Here is a 22,742-nt window from a genome sequence, read left to right on the forward strand (position 1 = left end):
AATAATTCTCCCTGGTTTCCCAAGCTTTGCAGTTGTTCTGAAACCTAAATCAGCAGTTAGCTGGCTGGGAAAATTCCCAATCCCACTGAGGTCAAGGGATGCTGTGCACACACCTTCAACAGTACCAGGATCTCACCTCCCTGTATTCCCCTCTGTTTCCCTGCTGGCTGCCAAACCAGAAGGTTCCTAGATTTGTCATGACCACAAAAATGCATTTTAACATGAGTGGTCTAATTCCACTCTACCAGAGCTGAGTTTTGAGCTGTAAATGCAACCCTCTGAGCTCTTGACTCTGACCCACTTTCTGCTTAGAGCACAGCAGGAGGGCAACAGCTCCATTCCTCTCTCACTGGAATCAGATGGTTCCCTAAAATATAATATTGGAAGGCTAGAACAATTAATTGTGTTCTTCCCAGTGCATTAAAATACAACATCCATATACACTGGCAAAGAACAGGTCTCTCCAGCACAGTGTGTTAAAAAATTTTGATTATAAATCTGAAAGGAGCCCAGGATTTCCCTGCATCTCTCTAATTTCAGCAGTGAGGGAACCCTGGAGTGTTGCAAAGCTGGGTAGGGAGGCTTTTACTGAGCTATCAAGTCTGAGAGCAGGAATAAAAATGTATATTTTCCTTCCTTCTGATTAATAGTTCCAGTCAACAGCAGCTAACTTATTCCTATTGACAGATCTATGAAATACTTGCAGAATCAACAGCCATAAAGTGGATGGCAAAGCACTGGCACCATAAAGCCGTAACATCCGTGTCTATTGCAATCAAGGCTTTTAAAACCTAATTACTTCTGTGTGACATCAGTCATACATTTTCATGTGAAATTACAGTGGCATGCAAGTGCCCAGCAAAATAAAAGAAAACAAATGATGTCCTATAATAACAGAGAAGTGAACTGTCATTTTTAATCTGGCATGAAAGCTCCAACTGATGAAGCTTAATACAACTTGTTAAAACACCTAACAAGTGAGGAAGTGATTAAGTATTGTCCTTTTGCCTCTGGGAAATGGGATCTGCTCTCAGCAAGCACAGAGTGACTGAGATAGCCCTTTGGAGCTGATTGAGCTGCACATAAAGTAACTTCTAATGATCTCAGTCCACTTTGAGCCATAAAGATTTAGAAGGGACAATATTTTAGAAATGATCAAGTTCCACTCTTTTTATTAGTGAGGATAAAACACCTTTGTGGAGGAAATTAAACAGAATAAATTGCTGAAGCCTTCTGCAGCTTCTCTCATTTAGTGGTGTCAGAAGAGCTCAGCAGACACCATCCTAGAGCAGGAGCTCATGCACAGCAGAGGGCACTGAGGAGGGAAACTGCTTTTTGCTTCCAAAGAGCTTCCAGGCTGGGAAAAAGCCTTTGTGTGGTAAAATCCTTTGGAACAACTCCACTCATCTGATGCTTTTAGGGAAGGGAGTGAAGACACCTGACAGCCTCCGGCTCCATCACTTCCCATGTCTCCATCCCTGTGGGGAAATGAGGGACTGGGGAACAGCAGAGGGGTTTGGGGCTGCCCAGGATCCCTCTGCAGCCCTGCTGATGGAGCAGCATCCTTTGGAGCAGCAGGGATGCTCTGCTCTGCTCTCCAAATTCCTGTGTTTCTGCCAAGTCACCTCCAGCCCTAATCCCTCCTCAGGGACAAACCTGCTGAAGTTCCCAGCTCCTGCAATGGACCATGGCAGAACCCGCTACAGTTTGTGCTTCTGGCTTTTATTAAGGACAAGTTTTTCAGGAGATGTTTCTTTTATGGTGCTTAAATTAAGTTTTCAAGGTTAATTGTCCAATTTGATGACTTTGGTTCAATAAATAATTCAGAGACAGTTTACGTCCTCCCATGTAAAGTTGCCTACTGAGGTTACAGTCTCAGCCAGGCACTTCCTCTGATGTGCTATTAGCTAATGTGCTGGAGGTTTTTCCACTTCAGTTTGGAAGCATTTATGCTCTTTGAGAGGAAATTTGAATGGAACTGAAGTTCAGTGGAAGGGATCATAGTGAAGACAGCCAAAGTCCCCAAGTTATCAATAAAGTCATTGCCAATGTCCGTTGTCCAGCGATTTTCCTGTTGCCATCCACCAAACAACAATAGCACAGCAATAATTTTAGGTCTTAATAACAACTTCAGTTCAGCAGGTCAAATTGAGAAGTCTTTACCTGCTCCTTGGGGACTCATCCTAGAGCAGCTAATTCAGACAAACCTTTTCTCTGAGGCTCTGAGATGATAGAGGTACCATTAGAAGTTTCCCTGCTAAACTGCTGTGTGGGATAGATGAAGTTGCTTCTCTTAGTCACATTTTTATAGCTCTCTTGCAAACAATCTACAAGACTGGTTTTCCTATTGGCTGTGTATAATGGGATCATAACCCTGCTGCGAGTCCCAGGTATCAATACAAAAAAATACCCTGTAAATCATAAATATTCCTGTAGTGTGTTCGTGTGAGTAGGGCTGGCAAATCTCAAGGGAGGGTTGCTGGGAATGGCATTTGCTCCTACCCCAGGGACCTGGAACTGACAAAAGAGAGGGATTCTGCTTCTGTTACCAACATTGGAGGAATCTTGGGGGACCAATAAGTTAATATCCCTGCCATGCTACCAATAAATAAAGCAAAAGATTTGCAGTGCTTACTAAATACCATCTTCTCCCTGTTAGTCAGAGTCCACAGCGAGTTAACAGCATCAGATTTTCAGCAAGCCCACATCCCTATAGGTGTCTATAGGTGCTTGGCATCCTCCAAACCCACTGTCCCCCTCCAGCAGCAGAGCAGGGCTGTGGCACCACACTCCCCAAAGCGTCAGTGGGATTCAGGTGAGAGCTGGAGCAGCCCTGCTGCTGACACTGCAATGCAGCTCCAATGCAGAGCTCCTGGCAGAGGGACATTGATTCAATGGTACACTTGCTGTCCTTTAAAGAAAGGTCACATTGCAGGGCTGGCTCTGCCTGTGTGTACCCAGAGAGGATGGCTGGACCAGGAATTGAGTTAGAGTGAGATGCTGGCCCGGTGCTGGTGCCAGGGATGGGGACATGTGGTGGGATGGAGCCCGGGGTCCATTCACCCTGTGCTGAGGATGCAGAGCTCTCCCAGCTGCCCAGCCAGAGGGCACAGGTATGCCCTCGCTCTCTGGGGACTGGGGGCTCAGCACAGCACAATCTGCTACCTAGAGGATGCTATCTCCACTGGTCACCCCACCACCTATTTTTGATCTACTCACCGAGTGAAAATATAATCTGAATTTCAACTGCAAGAGCAAATTGTGGCTACAAATATTCTCACTTTAAAAAAAAGAAAGAAAGAAAAGCAGCTATTGGCAACCTGGCTCAGAGCTGAGCAGGGCTTGCAGAGCAGCAGACTGTGAGGTTTGTTACCGGCAATGTATTCAGAAGGCATCTGATCAAAGCTATAAAAGGGGAAAAAAAAATCATCAAGGCAACATTGTAAAAGATGATAGTTGTTAAATCTAATTTCAATACTCTGTGTGCATAACCTCTAACTCGGAGGCATCTAAGCATTCCAGACATGGCCGGTGCATTGTAATTTTTGCATCGTTTCACATTACTCACAAGGTGCATTAGATGGACACTGAAGGATGAATTATTCTTTTCAGCAAAACATTTTTGTGGAGTAAGTAAATTTATCTTGCGGGGAGAGTAAAAGGAAGAAATATGGCATTAAAATGTGCAGATCTGAGTTGAACACATCTCTCTTTTACAGGGAAACCATGATTTAAGTGCACTCTATTACTAATGTTTAATAAAAGCCATAATTCAGAATGTCAGGCTGAGGCTGTGTGCATTGAAACTATGATTTGGGGAAAAAATGACACGGCCATTTTTCAGTACAGTAGCTCTTTTTTAAGCCATTTGTCTTCAGGCCTAAATTAGCTTTGAAGTGTACTTTATCTTTTCTAAAAAAGGCATTGATACAGCGATTATGCTTTATCAATTAATTTTACACACAGTCCCAGAGAGGACAGAGGTTCTTGGGGCTGGGTGCCTGTCCCCTCCCCATCCCAGTGCAGGGTCACATCACCTGCATCCTGCATCACCCTGCACTTCCAGGGACCTTGGGGCAGTCTGTGAGTGCACAGGCTGAACCTCCACCTTTCTGTGAGATATTCTGTCCGAATATTTGCCTCTCAATGGGTGTCTCCCAATGTTCCCAAGGTGGAGACCCCCTGTGCTGCCTGTAGAGTTGGCAGCAGACTGTCCATTGATTAATGACTGCCTAATGAATTGACTAATGGATGATGGCTCTTCCGTTGACTTCACAGACCTGCAGCTGACCACCAGCTGGCCTCCACTTGCTGTGTAGTTGATGTCCATTGTTCTGAAAAATGTGAAGATTTTGGTGCAGACTAAACCCCCAAGAGCACCTGAGAAACTGCAGAGCAGCAATGCTGAGCTCAGAGCTGCACTGTGGTGTCACAGCAGCTTGGTGGGACACCAGCTTGGGAACACAACTGGAGTGCTCTCTTCTCCAACCACACCACAGCCAGGGAGAGGCCAATTCAGCTGGAGGTCCTCCTGCAGCTCCATCAGACCCGCCACTGATGTCTGCATGTCCCCTGCAGGGGTCAGTCAGGGTTATCCGTGCCTCAGGACTCATCAGATGGTTGTCAAGTGAGAGTTTGTCGCACCCAAGCTGCAAACAGGCTGGGAAAGTCAAACTGGAGCCCCAGGGTGTTCACGGATGAGTAGCTGTTAAAAACATCCTGGATTTTGTTCTGCTTTCTTTTCTTCTACTTTCCCTCAAAGACAACCTTTTCTAGATTAAATAAAAGTAATAAACCAGCAGCTTGTCTGATCCCTGCTCTGCACCATCACGTGTGCAGCTGTCACTGAGCCTGCCCAGCTCCTGCTTCTTGATGCTTTGCTGAATCCCAGTGCCTTAACCAGGCTGGGGACAGCTCTCCCTTGCTGCCTGTGACATCCCCAAGGGCACCCCGTGCTGCCCAGCACAGCCCTCCTGGGGCACTGTACCAGCTCTGCAGATGGCCACAGACTCATCTGTGTTTTGATCTGCAGAACTGAAAGTCACACCATGAGGAAAAAAGATAAAGTTCCCCTTCCCTCTCTTCCATTTTCCTTTTCCCAGGGTTCAGGGTGCTGGGTGCCTTGGGGTGAGCAGGCAGACCCTGAGGGGTTCTTGTGCATCTGCTCAGGCTGCTGTGAACACAGGGGGCTCCTTGCAACTGCTCCATCTCTGGGAGTGTTGTAAACCAGCAGCAGGCTCCAAAGAACTTCCCAAAGTCATGCCCACAGGTCAGTAATACCTGCATTTAAACCAATCCAGAGCAGAACACAGGGCTGGTTTACACCAGTGGAAGATCTGGGCCATTAAATATCACTTTCATTTACAATCTGACCTGCAGCCGGGACATTTATTAGAACAAACCAATTCCCCTCGGGGCAGGCAAAGCCTCAGAGCTGGATGCTGAGCCTGGCCCTTGCTGTCTCCCGGGGAAACACTACCTGTGCTCCCAGGCACCCCAGCGCCCGCAATTAAACTCTCCTTAAACTTTAAAGGCACACTTAAATGTGTGTTTATGGCCCCATTACTTTCTCTTTATAGCCCGAGGTGAAGGCTGGAATCCTGTCCGAGACGTCTTAAAGGTTATATGTACAATTAGCTGGTTCTCATCACGTCCTTTAATATTTCACTCCGTAAGCCCAAACAAGCCCCGGTGGATCGGCTGGTGGCCACACGGAGCGCGGGGACCAGGGACTGTCACCCCACCCGGACACCGAGGGGTGGCTCAGCAGCTACAGAGAAAATGATGCTGGCTGAGAGCTGGAGCTGCCTCATCGGAATTTCAGCCGGGATTCAGGCTCCCCTCTGCCGCTCCCTGACCTGCCTGTGATGTTGGGGCAGAGTCATTAATGACAGATGTGTAAACTTTGCATGGAGGGATGCCAATATTTTGCATACTTACACAGTGCTGCCATAAATATTAATGCGGTGCTAATATGGGAAGTTCCACCAGCTGTGTCCATTCTCGGGGGATACTTCAACTATTTATATTCGGGGTAATGAGCAAGCTGTTATTATATAATCAGGCTGTTGGAGAAGGCTTTGGAATAAAAGTCTCACTGAGAATTAACCAACAGCAGGAGCGTGTTTGGAGCCACGAGACAGCAGAGATTGAATGATGGAAGGTTTGACAGGGCAGAGGCAGGACAGGAGAAAAACAGGACAGGAGGAGAAAGGTGCTGAGACTGAAGCTCCCGAGGAATTAATGCCAGTTGAGACGAGGGGTTTTTTGCACCCAAACACCAAAATTCTCTACCTGCAAAGTAATCCAAATTTCTTGTGTGAAAGATTAAGTCACCAAAGGAGGCAAAATGAGCAATGTTTGCTCAGTGCTGAAAACCACAAGCAAGAACAAACTTTGTTATGGTCTCCTTTCTACAAGCACAACCTGCTTGCTTTAATCAGAGCTGGAATGATGCTGCTTTCATCTGACTCGAGAATCAGCCTCTCTTCTCATACTGAAGTTGGATTTGTGTTGATTTTATTACTGTTTTGGACTCCCATAACACAAATGACTGATGAGCCAAATCTGTACCGCATCCCTGGATGCATTAGGCTCCTATTGTCTTTTTTGCATCAAATCTATGCTTTTTATAAGGCAGACTTCTTCTTCCTTAAAAAAAAAAATAAATCTGGAGAACTGTTTGGAAGTGATTTAAATCCTCTCCCCCCCTTTTTTGGGGAACGATGAATATTTAATTGAGTTGAAGGTGGATAAATGATCATTTTCTTCATCCTATATGGTAGTGAGTAGTAAATTACTTTACCGGGAAACCCAGTTATAATTGCAAAATTGATAACAGAGGTGTGAAAATTTACACCTGTGATAATAAAGACTAGCTTCCCATCGTACATCGAGATTATATCTTGTGAGTTATCTCTTGTGCATGATCTAAATATTTCATATAACCCAGCAATCAGAGCCTTCAGCACGCCAAGTAAGAAATAACCTCCTTTTATATTTCATATGCATATATATATATATGTATTACAAATAACAGCACGTTCTGCATGCACCTACACACCTGCACAGCAGTGCTCCAAGGATGGGTGTTCGTGTTCCTGAAAACTGATGGAGAAACCCAAGATTGTGCTGCAATGCAGGGTTTGGAGGCAGCATGGCAGGGAGGGGTGGCCAGAGCATCACAACCTTGGGCAGACCCAGATTAAAAATTGCTATTTGGCATCCTCCAGCCTGGGCTGGACCCTGGTGAGCTGCTGAACAAGAGGAATCTGCCTCCTCCTGTCCATCCTACCAGCTTTTCCTCAGGAAACTGCTGAGTAAAGGGAAGCATAAAACTCATGGTCAGTTTTGGCAGGAGCGGCGGCGCTGGGGCAGGATGAGGATCCCCGAGTGCTCTGGGGTCCTACTCAGGGCTCAAGACCCCTCAGGGGCTGGCATGATGCCACCACATGCTAAAGGGATGATATTCAGCTGGTAATTAAGCACTGCAATCAGTGGAGCTCTCAACAGAGCCCGCTGAAATGAACCCTGTGCAGATTGAAATTAATACCGAGCATCCTAATGGGCAGGAGTGCACTCGCCAGGATTAACCTACGAGGAAATCAAACCCTTTAGAGAAAGCTTTTGGCAGCAGGAATCGCCCCCTTAATATCCAGCAAAAGTCTCATCGTTAATTCTGAATTAATCCATAATTTGGGAAGAATTTCTCAAGGTCAAGGCTTTTTTTTTTTTTTTTTTTTTTTTTTTTTTTTTCTTTTCTTTTCTTTTTTTTTTTTTTTTTCTTTTCTTTTCTTTTTTTTTTTTTTTTTTCTTTTGCTGAATCTGGGTGCATTGGATGCAGAAAGACTTGGACATTCTTAGGGATTTCCATGGATTTGGGGTTTGGAACAAGGCTGTGGCTGGTGACAGGTACAGTCATTAAAACATAGGGATTAGAGCCTTCAGCCTGAATCTGAGTCTAATCCATTACCCTGTTCACAGGGAATCACTGGGAGCGGGAGCTAATTCCCTCCATTTAGGCTAAAAGAGATGGTCACTTTTTAAAAGTATGGTCTGGTTAACAGTGTTGTATCCAAGATCTCTGTTAAAGAGGTGCCAAAGCCATAAAACACATAAATTACCTCTTTCTCCTCATTTTAGCATGTCATTTCATAGATATAGATAGGCTTTTATACAGATATATATTTTATTATGCACTGTGTGTCTTTAGATATCATTACTTTTATCTTGGCCAGTTTATTAAAGATAATTATATGGAAGTTCCCATGCGTTCTCCAAGATTGCAGTTGGCTGAGCTGGATGTGAACATTATGCTAACAAGAACATATTTTGCCGTACATGAGACAATCTTTTTTGGGCAGGAAGAAGTGAATCATTCTCCTTCTCTTTTTCTGCCTTCCAGTATTTTTCTTGAAGCTCATTTCAGTAGCAAGACATCTCCAGCTTCCCCTAGACTAAAGCAAGAGACAAGATGCAAGAGCCATTGATTCACCTTAGGGAATACTTTGGAGAGATCAAAAAGTGCTTGTGTGCAAGCTGTTTCCTGTGGGAGGAGCATGGCAGTACAATCAATCCATGAATGCATTGTAAAATCAATGCTCTGTATAATTAGGGCACTCCAAGGGTAAAAAAAAAAAAAAAGAAAAAAAAGTAAAAAAAAAAAAAAAGTAGTGGAATAAAAGGGAAAATTGAAAAGGGAAGATCTTCAGTGTCTACCAGGACCCTTGAAGGCTGGAGGAGTCACAAGCACCTGAACAAACAGATTTTAAGCCTTTTTCAGAGGCAGTGAGGGGAGATCTTGGGGGATTGATGTAAAAACCTTTTGTCTTGGTGCTGGCTGTGAAATGCCAAGAGCCTGGAGAAGATGATCACAGGTGAGACAACCTTCTCGGATCTCAGCTGGGACACCTGGGGCTTCAATACCCTGACCACCACTCGAGGCTGCCAGGGAGAAACCTCTGTGATGGCAAACCCCTTTGGCAGCAGCCAAAAATGATCTGGGAGGAAAAAAGAGTCCAGAAAGCACCTTGGCTGTGGGTGGGGTGGCCAGGATCAAACCTTCCCCTGCAAATTCAGCCCTCCCCTCTGCACTGGTGGTGGAGATCCTCTCTGTCCCACCTCCACACCCAGCAGTGCAGAAAGGTTCCGACCTCAGAAGATTCCTTTGGCATTTAAATATTTTCAACCGTTTCTCAGACACCAAATGGTCGTAATTCCCAGCTAAACACAAATGTTAACTATAGATCATGAAATACAGTAGGGTATAAATAGTTCTCTTTTATAAGGCACTAAATTATAAGCAGAGACAATTAAGTTAGAAGACAAAAATTCCTTTAAATTAGCCATCACTTTTGCAAGCTCTTGGCAAAAGCAATAATGTGTTTCTGCCTGAAAAAAATCACTTTTTAGGGTATGTAGAGGCTTTTGCAGACTGCTGACCCTGCTGGAGCCCACTGTAGCTCTTAACTAAGCTTGGCTTGATAAATAAGGCTTTTAAATTTAAAGTCTAAGCCACCCTTTAGCCTGATTTTTAGTTATTCAACACTAAAAGATCTCTGGAGATCCAACTCATCCCCAAAGATCCTCTCCAGAAATCACACTCCCAAGCAGGGGGGCAAAAAACAAACAAACACTCTGCCTGGAATGGCCACAGTGCTGGTTAATGTTCCTCAGATGGGTCATTAGGTCTTTTATGGATTGTCAGCATGGAGAACTGATCCTGGTTCCAGGGCAAAGAAAACTACATCATATTAAAATACATGGCTCTTGTGGGACACAGCACTTTCACAGGGCTGCCTGCGAGTTTGGCAAGAGCCTGAAGTTGAGAAAGACAGATAACCCCGCAAATCAGAAAAGGCAGATTTTCATCAACAGAAAATTACAGATCCCTGGTGAGAACTCGCATCATTATCTATCAAGAAATAAATTGGCCTGAGTTCCTCTTAACCGGCTCATCTGCCGGGATGTCGTGGTGGGAAGGACCTTTGTCTCCTGAGCAGCCACCGGTTCACCGGGTGCTTTAATTGCTTGTAGGAATAACTATTGATGGACCCGTGGTAAAGCCTCTAATGCCCCAGCCTCAGAGAAAAGGGTTTTTTTTTTTAAGAATTCACTGGCCTGGAGTGCTTTGGTGACACAGGTGGGAGGGAGAGGCTCTTGCAGGGAAGAGCGGCAAAGACTATCCCAGTCCTCATCCATATGAAAACAGCTCCAGGAGCAGTGCTCCATATCAGAGCTTCGTTTTCAGGGGAGGATGAGAAACATCCTCAGGGCTGTGAGAAACACCCCGCAGGGCTGCGGGCCAGCTTTGCTGCAGCGGCTTTCAGCCTTTAAATCCAATCTTTGGGAAATGCAGGGATCTATTCCAAATAGAACACCCAGGAATGTGGAATGCAGGTGCCCCTTACCCTTTAGGATACTCGAGGCGTTCTGAATTTCTGACAGAAGGACAAAGTTTGTTGGCCATCACCCAGCTGACAGCTCATGGGCAAGGGCAACCTTTCCGAAACAGCGTTTGGGCTCCGTTGGCAGGAGAAAGCTGGCACGCCAAAAGGATTAATTATGCCCCAAAATAAATGTAAGGGTTCGTCTGGAGAGAAGTAGCACCGGCAGGATTTCTGGCACCGAGCTGTGCGCGCACGGGCCGGGGGGAACGGGGAGGAGAATGGAAAGTTCGCCTCTCTTAAAGCTCGGCATCCTCCGTCATTGTGTCCGGGGCGGGCACGCGTGGAGAGGAGCCTTTTCCAGGAGAGGGCACTCGTGGGAAACAGCAGCTCCAGCCGCTCCGGCCCCGGGCAGCGGGAGCGCTTCCCCGGCATCCCGCATCCCTCCGAGCCCGGCAGCGGCATCTCCCTTCCCCGCCCCGCCCGAGCCTCCGGCCGCTCAGAGCCCCTCCATCCCCCGCATCCCTCTGCAGCGGGAGCCCCCCGCATCCCTCTGCTCCAGAATGACCGGGATCCTCCTCCCCCTGCATCCCTCTGCTCCGGAATGACCGGGATCCTCCTCCCCCTGCATCCCTCTGCTCTGGGCTGACCGGGATCCTCCTCCCCCCGCATCCCTCTGCTCCAGAATGACCGGGATCCTCCTCCCCCCGCATCCCTCTGCTCCGGGCTGACCGGGATCCTCCTCCCCCTGCATCCCTCTGCTCCAGAATGACCGGGTTCCTCCTCCCCCCGCATCCCTCTGCTCCAGGCTGAGCGGGATCCTCCTCCCCCCGCATCCCTCTGCTCCAGGCTGAGCGGGATCCTCCTCCCCCCGCATCCCTCTGCTCCAGGCTGAGCGGGATCCTCCTCCCCCCGCATCCCTCTGCTCCGGGCTGAGCGGGATCCTCCTCCCCCCGCATCCCTCTGCTCCAGGCTGAGCGGGATCCTCCTCCCCCCGCATCCCTCCGCCACCGGGAAGGGGAATCTCCCGGTCCCCGCCTCCTTCCGGCATCCCCCCTGTTCCCCGCATCCCTCTGCCACCGGCTGGGCGGCCGAGCGATTCATCAGGAGAACATGAATCCTCGCTGATCCATTTGGATCCTCTCCCATTCCCCGTCTGCGCTGGGAGGATGCCGTTGTGTGCTTCAACAGCTATCAGCCCTGAAAAAAAAAATTAAAAAAAAAAATAAAAAAAAGGAAAAAAAATCCCGATGTACAGGAAAAAGAAAAAAAAGAAAAGCCCTTAGGCCAGTGGTGCACTACGTGAGAGGGAAACATCTTGTATGCTAATTGGTTTTAGGTACTTACAGCAAGATTGAGACTTGTAGCATTGCCACAGATTGTTGGAAATTCCTCCGATAAGCTGACAGATGAATGTGTCTCTCTCATGGAGAGGTGAGAGAGCAGCAAAATACTTCCAAGAGCACAGGCAGTGAAGCAGAGATATTTCTGGCATGTCAACACGCCGGGGCGGTGAGAACGCTGACCACTCGCTGCGGGAAGGATGGGGGGAGAGAGGGAAGAGAACGGGGGGAGCAGCGGGCAGGCACAAAATGCTGATCTGCTGGCCACGTCCTGCCACCTGCACGCTGAGGAGCAGCTTTTTGTGTGAAGAGCTCCATCAACTTGAATTACTGCTTGTAACGCAAGGTGGGAGCGAGCAGGGGTAAGTCAGCCAGAATCCGGCCCGCAGGGTTTCGTGCTCAGGAGCACGGCCAGGAGAGGTGAAGGCTGAGATTGGTGTCCCAGCACAGCTCACTGCTGGGACCTGTTTAACCATAAACCGTGTTTATTTCTTTGGCTGAGATTTTGAGAGATTTTTGTCACAAGTTTCGGAATTAACCATGCCCTTTAGCCACGGGCAGGGTTCATTCCTCCTGGGTTCCTGATGTTTGGGTGATGCTGGGGGAGCATCACCCAGGCAGAGCTATGCTGAGGTTTCCCCACAAGCACCCACCCTTCAGGCAAACCTTCACCTCCTCTCTGTGCTGTAAAAAATGGGAAAAAAACCCCAGAAAAAGCCTTGAGGCCCAGGGCATCATGGATCTTGCACCACAGCCCTACACAGCAGCACAATCACAATCTGGTCCTGAAAATGCACCAGACCACAGAATTGGTTCATTCTGTTTATTCCAAAACACAGGGAATGAAGCCCACAGGAGTGCCAGGCTGGTGTCACACAGGCAGGGTACCCAGCTGGGCACCCTATGCCTCTGTCCCGCTCCAGCTGCCTCCAGCTGCCCCACCAGTTCCTGGTTCTCCCTCTGCCTGCAATGTGTGAAAAGTAGTTTCCAGTGGTTGAGATGGGAGTTGCTGTTCAAGGCTTTTTGCAGGATATTTGGAGCTGTTTCTGAAGCTTTTAAATTGTCTCCTTGTGTATCTTTGAGTGTGGACCCTTTGCTGAAGCAGTGTCCACTCCTGGCCATGGGCCGTGCCTGATGCTGGCTGCGGCTCCCTCCTCCCCATCTGGGCCAGACTGAGCCCTGGTTATTGCTCAGGTCAAACAATGCTGCTTCTTCTCTCCATCTACCTAAAAGCATTTGCACAGGTGATTTCCTGTCAGTTCTGAGTGTACAAGGAGCAGAAATGATCCTGTGGTAGTTTGCGGATCCCCCAGCTTTTAGACTGGGGTTCAATTTTTCAATCTTTGAGACAATTCTGCCTCTGACCTTGAGCAAGGTCACTTTCAACTTCTGTGCCTCAGTTCTCTCAGCAATAAAATAGGCTTAATAACATTTCCTTTCTCCAAATTTAAGTTTTCCTCACCATGTCCTGCCCACAACTGCACACTGTGAATCTAACGGGACCCCTAATTTAATAAGCACAAGGGAGCCTATTATTATAACCTTCATGCCACAGCTCTGTCTTTATCTCTGCCTGCTATTTGCTGTAGGAAATATCACTGCTTTCTCATTCCAATTGCCATTAGCAATTGCAGCAGCTGTGGTACAGGACCCAGGGATTTTCAGCTGAAGTCTAAATGCAGTTGACAACTGTATGAATCTCAGAGCCAGGGTAAGTAGCTAATGCAAATATCAACATTGTAGTAAGAAACACTCAGGAGCAGTAAGTGACTGATAGAAAAGTGATTATATGGACTTTATGTTGAAAAGTAAATATTTACTCTTCACCATTGACAGATGCTTCAAGCACCATAGATCTAAAAAAGACATTGATTTGCTCTCCTCCAGCCTCTCTTATCTCCTACTTATGAAAATATCTGGTGAATAGTACATCATCTGCTTGCTCCACAGCCTAAGTGCCTCAGAGCAGCCACTCAGGTAATTTATTTGGCACCCAACAGTGCAATAGTTAATTGTAGTGCTTGTGGAATTGCGTGTGGGCTCTGTCGTAGGCTCCTGAAATGCAGTCACCCAGCGCTGCTCCTGCTTCCCTGATTCAGAGCTTGGACTCTGGGCCAGCTCCTGCCCTCCTCAGCAGCCACCCAGGCATTAAAAATAAGGACAAAAAAAAAAAAACCACCAGAAAAGAAAAAGGTTTTGTTCTGCAAGAGATTTTATTCCTTGAAGAAGAAGTAGAAAAGAGAATGACCTCAGAAAATGCGGCTGTGCTCTTTAAGAACCGGCTGGCCATCAGTGGCTCCCTGTGCCGCTCTCCTCTTTGCCCTCCTGGAATTGCCTTGAAATAACTTAAATGAAGTTGAGCCACTTGGAGGCTGTCAGGTTTGTTGGACCTCCTTGGCAATCAATTTAACCTCCTGGAATAACTTTTTTCTGCCGCCTGAAGTTGCTGAGTCAGTGATGGGTGTCTGGGGGCTGCCTGCAAGGCTGGTGCTGGTCCCTCTTCCCGGGGGAGCCACCCAGGAACATGCCTGTGGGCAGATAAGGTGCTGTCCCTCTGATTGCTATTTTTGGAAGGCACATTTATGGATGGTGTGTTTTACAATGAGCTGTGTGTGACCGTGCTTTCACCAGCTGGGGGTGGCACCTTTTTGAGGACAGCTGTGGCTGTGTACACCGAGTGCAAACTGCCTCAATCTTCCTGCGCCATCCTTTGGGATGCTTCAGCATCCCTGCCCCTTGGGTGGAGCAGGCATTTCAGCCTCCCATTGGCTCTAAAGGAGAGAAACACGCTGCACTCTCTCACTTTTGTCCCGTTCTGGGGCTTGTCTGTCTTTAGAAGAACCCTTGTAGCCGAAGGTGGCCTTGGTTGACATTGGCAGGGCACGTCCATGAGTGCATCCCTCCCGCCCCTTGGAGCTTCACTGCACTTCACACTGCAGCAGCTTTCTCTTTACAGTTGATAATTACTCACCTCAGAAATAAATAATCACAAAGTGGAGGGTACAGAGAATTGTTGACAGAAGAGGAGAAGTAAAAACTTTGTCTGTTTCTCCTACGGAGCCTCTGCATCGGCCGGAGGGATCTGCCCAAGCTGCTCCCTGGATGTTGTGCTCAGTAATTACTGACTGCATAAACATTTCTCTTTTATTTAATTTTGCCTGATGATAATTAGGTGTGAGAGCCTTGTTTAGCAGCCTCTCACTGCTTCCTGCTCCCAGTTGTTTTCCAACCTGGAACAGAGGATGGAACCTGCCTTGTAAGGATGTTACTCGGTAAGATGCCATCCAGCACGAGCTCTATACCCTGGGAAAAGCAACCCAGCCTGGAAAATCCTCTAGATGAATCCCAAAAGCCAGCTGCAGTGTAAGGCTGCCTTCCAGGGCTGTCACCAGAAACGCGTTCAAAAGAAGAGGAATAAGAAACACATTTGCCAAGTTCATAAAACTGTGACCTTGAGACAAAGGTCACCAAAGCATCACTGGCTTTTGGTGGGTCGTGGCACAAGGGGACAACCACAGGACCTGGAAAGGGACCTTTGGTGACATCAGACATTTCAAGGAGAGATTTACTGATAACAGGGAGTTAGAGCACTCAAAGAGTGTTTGCAGTGCTTGGATTCTGCTTTTGCTTTCTTAGAGCCTCTGAAGCCAGTGAAGTAAATGAAGTTAAAGGTGTTCTGCTCCCGTGTGGGTGCCTCAGTGCATTCCTGTCCTGCAGTGAGTCGGGGCTGGCTCTCCACACGTCCTGCACCCACATCATCTGCAGGCTGCCTGTCCCTATTGCTCTCCTCCTCCATCAAGTCCCTCTGCCTGCACTCAGGAAAATAACTCCAGGGACTTTGATAAGATTGTTCCTGTGAAGGAGACAGGTGAGAAGGAAGCCCCCTCTCACAAAGCCAGTCTTTTTTTCCCTCTTTTTTGTGTAGGTGCTCTGGTGCCTGCAATCCTGCTGGCAGTCTATGGGCCAGGACCAACACGTGTGTAAAGTTCCATTGCCACCAGAGCAGAGGTGTGTGGATGGAGAATATTTTCTTCACACATTTAACATTCAGGTTTCTTTTATTTCTTTTTTTTCCCCCACTCTTTGTGTGCTGCCAGCAGCTCAGAGAGCTGCTGCCTGCAGCCTTAGGTGTGCATTAGCTTCCATTTGATTGCTGTACAGCAACTCTTCTTATCTTTGAAAATTAACCATTTCATAAGCAGAGAGGAGGTGTCTCACAGCACGAACGTAATGCACCAGGCATTGCACCAAAGACTGCAGAGTGCACCACTCTTTCAGTCAATGCTGAAGCTCTGACACCTAAAAGAAAAAGTATATTCCAGCCCTGTCAGATGTACAGAACAATTATGCAAAACTGTCTTTAAGAAGATATCATTCTTAGGATTTTTTTTTTTTTTTTGGTAACAAGAAGTATTTCACAAAAATCCTCACCTTTTCTTACTCAGATAATTCAGTGCCACTTACAGTAAATTATATTTGTGAGGTTTCATTATCACATCTATGTAAATTCTACTGATAAAGTATCCTCAGACTTTAAGATGTAAAATGATTTTGTCAAGATAGGGTATAAGATAAAACAAAGGAAAGTAAGCAAGGTGGTTCCTTTTTTCTGCATTGACTGCATGGATGTTAATGAGAGTCATCTCCATGTACAGGTCTAGCATCTGGTTGCTATATTTATTTTAATTGTGTGGTTGTTTTTTTTTCAGGGAGAAATCCAAATCCCATATGTGCTCTCTTATGACACAAACCCCTGAAAAATCAGAACAAATCTATAGATGTAACATCCATGTGCTTTTTAATTGCTCTCTTCTCACTAACTGAATTTTGTGGGATGTTTTAGGGTGAGATATGAACTTCCCAGCTTCATCTCTTTTCCACTCGTGTGTTGTCCTAGCTGCCTGCTGCTGACTCCTTGTAGGTCATTTCCAGCAACATAAGCAAGACAAGCAAACAGCAAAATTGCAAGATGCAAATGCCCTTCGTTTTTGGCTCCGAGTCAAAAAATAATAAGTTGACAATAACCCTGCCAGAATATGCAGCAAGGGTGACTGCATATTTCTTCCTGTTAGCGTGACAGTACAAGGGAGCTGGTGATCAGGAAGAGACGAGCTTGTGCTGCCCTGGTCGCTGCAGCATGCACCTTGTCTCAGGTTTTAAAGGTTTTTCTGGGGGAAGAATAAAGAATTCCACTCAACCAGCAGCTCATTTCCACTTCAGCAGAAAAAGCATGGGTGGGGAAAAAGAAAGAGGAAGGAAAAAAGCAGGTGACTTAGTTATGTTAAAATAATACTAAATGAAGCACAGCTTGTTTTATAAAAGCTGTTGTGGGTGTAGGGAAGAAATGTTTTCCTGGGTGATGCTGGTGGTGGAGATGGGAGGGCAGGTGGGAACCCACAGGGATGGAGCTGAGAGCCTGAACCTGCACTGAGCTCTGAAAGGAGCCTGAACCTGCTCTGCCAATCCCCAGCCCTGCACTGAGCTCTGAAATACCACCCTGTCACCTCATGGGCTCCCAAACGAGTGGAGTCCTCTGTTTTAAAATATTTAAGAATTTGCATCAGCATCTTTGAGGTTAAAGGGTTTGAGGTGGCTCCTCTGGTGTCCTCCCTTCTGTCCAGGGAGCCACAGCTTCCCACCCCTGCCCGTGCCTTGGCACAGGTCACAGAGCCTGTGTGACCCTCAGCAGTGCTGATGGGAAATCCTCGTGCTGGGGATAAACTAAACAATTGCACGAGCTCCTGATCCCTTGGGAGATCAAGATTTGGAGCTCAGCAACTCTCTCAAGAGCTTGAGTTGAAAGCATCAGGGTGCTGCTGAGATATTGCACGCAAGAGGAAGAAGCAGTGAAGTCTGGCATGGAGGGATGCTCATCTTTCAGAATTACTTTTTCTCCCAGCTAAGCCTATCTCTGTTTAGCTGAGGTTCAGCTCCAGCACCAGAGGCTCTTCATCTCCAGCCAGAAGAAGACAGTGGAGAAGAATCCTGCAGTGAGCAGCACTTTGGGAGTTTGTGATAGATGCCATCTACCTCATTACTGAACAATGGAACTTTTTTGTTCCCTCTCTTCTATTGATTTTTATGTCTCCAAAGCATGCTGGCAAACTCTGAAATGAGTATCTGTCAGAGGAGGACTGCTGCTGCTGATCTGCATCTTTGAAGTGAATGTCCATGGATCAAACCTTGGATCAGGTCCTGCTGTGGGAAAGGAGGGCTTCCCCTGGGCTGGGAGCTCCAAAGTTTTGTCCTTCCAGTGCACCTGCCTGAGAGAAGGCTGGATACCGACAGATCCAGTGCACCAGAGCCTCTCTGCGGGGTAAAGGCAGCATTTTGGCCAATATCCATGCAACTCAGCACAGACCTTCCCAAATCAGCTTGGCTTGGAGTGTGAGGCTCCATCAGTGGGGACTTCTCTCTGCCCTCCAGCCTGGAGAAGTGCTGAGCCTGGCAGCTGCTTCCATGGGCTGGGCACTGGAGGGTTCCCCACATCTCCACGACACTCTTTGGTGTGCTGCCACCCTGCCTGCAACACCAGAGTAAATATCTGCATTATTTGTTTCCTGTTTGTATGTAGCCCTCAAGCGAGGAAGCATTTGCCCTGCAGTCCCTACACATATATCCGTGAACTTCACAAGTAGTTAATATTTTATGCATAATTCATAAAATTATACTACATTTTCTGGGAGTAATTAGCTGACTCTGTACCTCTAATGAACTGCAGGTTCAGCTATGACAAATACGTCGGGCGACTCCGAGGGATAGTAACACGCAGGCGCCTTTAAGCAAAGTTCAAGCAGCTCCTAAATTAACCGGAGCGAATCCCCGAAGATGCAGTATTTATGCACTGAAGCAGGAAGGGAGGGCTCTCATCTCACCACTCTCATCAGCCATCACAGCCCAGGAAGCAAGAGAGAGAAAATAAGAGTTATTTACCTTTTGCTAATTGGGAGCTGGGCAGCTCAGGTGAGACTTTGCTCCTTTTCCTTTATTTGGTTGATTGCGTGGAGTTGTCATGGAAGTGATCCCCAGTGTGGAAATGGATGTAATTGGCACTAAGATTTTCAGGCTTAAATTGCAAATTTTTTCTCAAAATTCTGTTCTCAGTTGGAGGAAAGTGAAATCCATTTGAGCTGTTCTGGTTCTTAAAATAGAAACTGAGCAATTTAATCAAAATTCTTATTTCCAGAGCATCAGCTCTGCCTCTGTGGATGCAGGGCTGCCTTTTCCCAGGGCTCAGCCCCAGCCCATTTAGGGCTGCCCACTGAGGCAAAGACAGCTCTGCTTTTGCCATACACCCACATTTTCCACTTTTTTTGTGCTGCGTGAGCAGTGGCATTGGAGTCACAGGACACAGCCTTTTCCTCTCAGGTCTGCAGCCTCTCAGTCTGAGTAACTGGAGCAGCTCCAGCACCCAGCCACTCCCTGGGACCCCTGCTCCTCTGGCATCCCCTGATGGCATTAAACACAGCACAGAGACCCCAAAGTAGGAGAGCACCTCCTGCTGCCCTGCCCAACCTGCCTGCTCCTCCTGACCCAGCAGCAGAGCCACGACTGGGGGGCATCTCTTGGGATGCCAGCAGCATCCCCAAGACACACACTTCTCCTCCCAGCTCCCACTGCTCCTGCTCATGGCTGTGGGCAGAAGGAAGCTGCTCACTGAGGGTGACCTCAGAAACCTGGACATTTAATACACTGCTACCAGCAGTCTCAAATATTAAATTTTCCCTCCACAGTGTGCTCCCTAAAAGGGAGAGCCCATCCTGCCACAGCCATTCCCACTGCTGGGAGACACGGATCCACTGCCAGGAACTGACTTAAAGTGCAGGGCTGCAAACTGGTAAATGTATTAACTTCGGGTGCCTCTCTGACATTTTTTTAAAAAAATTAAATTTTCAGCTGTGTTGTAGGTACAAAGGGAGGCACAGAGAAGAGCTGCACGTGTCAGGGGGTGAGCACATCAAGGCAGACAATGGTGACACCTGTCTGGTTGAGTTTAGGCTGACAAAATTCAGCAGAGAGACCTCCGTGGAGGGAAGAGGATGCTCGGGAGAAGCAGTGCTGCGGGGCCCTCCTCAGAAGCAGACCTCATTTTTTTTAATTAGGTTATAACTTAATTATGGATGCAGGGCTCTTCATTCCTGACAAGTTTTCCATAATCTTAACTTGATCTCATGTCAGAAGGGTCCCATACTCTGATAACCAAACCCAGCTAAGAGTTTAACTAGAATAATAGCTGATTAAAAGGGGTTAATAGATACACCTCAAACAGAAGTAAATTAACGGGAGACGCTGTCTCTTGGCTAATGGGATCAGAACAGTATTTGTTTAGTTTATGAATGATTAATCTCCCTCTCTCGGCATTCCTGGGATGCTAATTGCACTTAGGGAGCCCGTGTTTGTTTTTACAAGAGTTGGAGGTGGCAGAAGGAAGGCGATGGTTGGCCCAAAGGGGAGTTCATTCACCCGGGTAATGGGCTCTTGGCACAGCTGCGGGGAATACGGGAAAGCCACGCTCTGGGATTGGAGATATTGTTAAAGTCGAATTAAAGGTGGTATTGAAGTCACTTTGGTGTGTTTTATGAGAAAACCTGTGAAGTTCACAAAGGCACCGAGTGCCGAGGCTCGTCTCCCCCTCCCGCCCGGGGAATTTCCACCACAAAAATGCTCGGATTTTTCCCTGTGGAAATTCTCCAAACGGATCACAGCAAAGCTAAAAGAAAAGGCCAAAGGAGGGAAACCACTTCTCGTGGCAACTTTTGCATTTGACAGTTCAAAGCAGGAGAGCAGCAGCATTTGTCAGGAGCGCTGGGAGGGAAGCAGTAATTGCCTGGAAGCAGCCACAGATGCAGGGCTCACTCCAGCTGCTGCTGCATCGCTAAGAGGTAACCAAATCATTTTCCTCTCTACACACTTGTCAGCATTTTAATCCTCCATTATCTTTGTACCTAACAACACAAATGTGCTACCTCAGCCGTACTGTGAATTTACTAGCAAACAAACCATTTCAAACAAAAAAAAAAAAGAAAAAGAAAAGAAAAAAAAAGAAAAGGGTTTTCATCCCAGGCTCAGCAAGCACGAGGTGTGTGGAAGGTCTCCCTGCTCATTGCAGGGATTGGAAAATGTGACCTTTAAAGGACCTCTTCAACCCAAAATATTCTATGGTTTTATGATTTTCCAAATAAAGCCCTTCCAAGTGGGGTTCCTGATTCAGCAAGGTACCAAGACACGTTCCACCAAAGTCAGCTGGCACCACTCAGCCCAAACTTCTGGCGTGTTTGCAAAGGACTTAGTGAATTTGGAGGCAGGAGAAGTTTTGAAAGGCAAGTGCCCACCCTGAGCACAGGATGCTTGCAGTGACCAATCAAATTATCTTTGGCGCTCTGGCAGTTGTTTGCAAGGATCAAAATTTGGGCTGACCAAATTACTGAGTTGTGATAAAGGTCAGTTCCTAATTCAGTTTAGTTTAAAATGTCCCAGATGATGGCAGGGTGTGATTTTATGGATGACTAGGGCTCACTGAGGGGAAAATATGTGTAGAGAAGAGTTCTCAGTCTGTTCCTGGTCTTCCAGTCTCTGCCAAGGGATGGATGTTTGAAAGATGTGAGGAACATTGGGAAGACCAAGAGAACACTTCTGCACTAAACCTGTTTTTGAGTCTGGGATCAAATGAAATTAGGTGAGAGGCTGTTACCAAAACTGTATGCTAAAAAAGGGGATGCTCTTTTACTATTCTCCATAAATAATGTTACTTTGTGCTGTTCCCAGGTATTTCATTCATCACTGGATTGTGCAGAAAACCTGAGTTGAATAAAACCTTCTGAAAGAAGGTGAGGAGACACACTCTGCCTTGTAGATTATTTTACAGCTGCTGAAGCCATTCGTTTCCTCTGTCTGTTTTCCACAAACTTGGAAAATTAACCATGTACCAGGAGGTGTGGCTTCTACTTTTTGCCAAATCACATGGAAAGAAATTCCTTATTAAGGGAGCCACCTAAGAATATTTGCTTTAAGAATAAATTACTGGATGATTTGCTGGAGGATCTCCAGCAAGGCAGGTTTGGGCTGGGGTCTGAGGGCTCTCGGGGCAGGTACAAAGCTGTGAGAGCCTTTTCAAAGCTGGGGTGGGGGATCCAGGCTTTGCTTGTTGCTGGAATATGGGAGCATCAGAGCATTTGTGAAATTCCCCCACGCATCCCCTTCCTGAGCCATTCAATCCCCCAAGCTACAGGTATTTCTTATCCAAACCCTACTCCAGCTGAGATCTCCTGGGAGCCTCTGGCAAAGCTGCTGCCCAAAACAGTGTTTGTAAACCCAAGGAGATGTTTGTGGGCATGGGAAGGCTGTCCAGACACGGCAGCCAGCAGGGATCCTCCCATCCACAGGGATCACTGCCTGCCCCTGCCCTGCCAAGCCAAGTGCACTTTGCATGGAGGTACAAGAGGTATAAGCAGATATGGGCACAGATGTGGAATAGTTGTGCAAAAGGGACGGAGACTCTGCTAAACTCTTCTCCAAAAGCTATTAAACACCCCCAAAGGCAGTGCTGGAGGAGCGGGTGAGATGTGGTGACAGCTCTGTGTGCAGTGGCCGAGCTCAGGGACCCGGTGGGTGGTGGCCAGGGGGAAGCTTGGGGCGATGGGTGTCCCTTGTAAGGGACTGGTTGACACGTGGTGCCCTCCAGCCCTTCTCTCCCGTGCTGAAGACCCAGGTCTGCAGCCAAAACAGCTTTTTGTACAGCCCAGGGCAGCCTCCCAGGCAGCAGTTTGAAAACGCTCTGGCTTTTGCAGATGCTTACAGCTGCAGGTAGGTGCCTAGTGGGATTCTCAGAGGTGCCGAGGCATGTAAAGCACCTCATTCCCAGTGCAAATGCCACCAGGTGTCTGCCTGCATCATTAGGCACCTAATGGCCTCTGAAACCTGGCTCCTGGGAGCTGGGATGCTCCTGCCAGCGGCACCCCGGAGCCAGGCGGTGCCGAGCTGGCTGCTCTGCAGCACAGCTCCCATGGGAGACACA

The 22,742-nt window shown here is 47.4% G+C and overlaps 1 long non-coding RNA gene across 3 annotated transcripts; it reads left to right on the plus strand.

The window, feature by feature from the left end:
• Positions 1-13,351: 13,351 nt before the first annotated feature.
• LOC131584959 (uncharacterized) lies at positions 13,352-21,681 on the plus strand. Of its 3 annotated transcripts, none has more exons than XR_009278832.1 (6): positions 13,363-13,439; positions 13,565-13,705; positions 18,450-18,691; positions 19,462-20,610; positions 21,299-21,404; positions 21,494-21,681. It is a non-coding gene; the product is annotated as an uncharacterized LOC131584959 (long non-coding RNA). The 3 variants fall into 3 exon arrangements; XR_009278833.1 differs by having other exon boundaries at positions 13,366-13,439; positions 13,616-13,705; XR_009278831.1 differs by lacking the exon at positions 13,565-13,705 and having other exon boundaries at positions 13,352-13,439.
• The last annotated feature ends 1,061 nt before the right edge of the window (positions 21,682-22,742 follow it).

The sequence above is a fragment of the Poecile atricapillus genome, chromosome 15, assembly GCF_030490865.1.
Source record: "Poecile atricapillus isolate bPoeAtr1 chromosome 15, bPoeAtr1.hap1, whole genome shotgun sequence".
NCBI lineage: Eukaryota > Metazoa > Chordata > Aves > Passeriformes > Paridae > Poecile > Poecile atricapillus.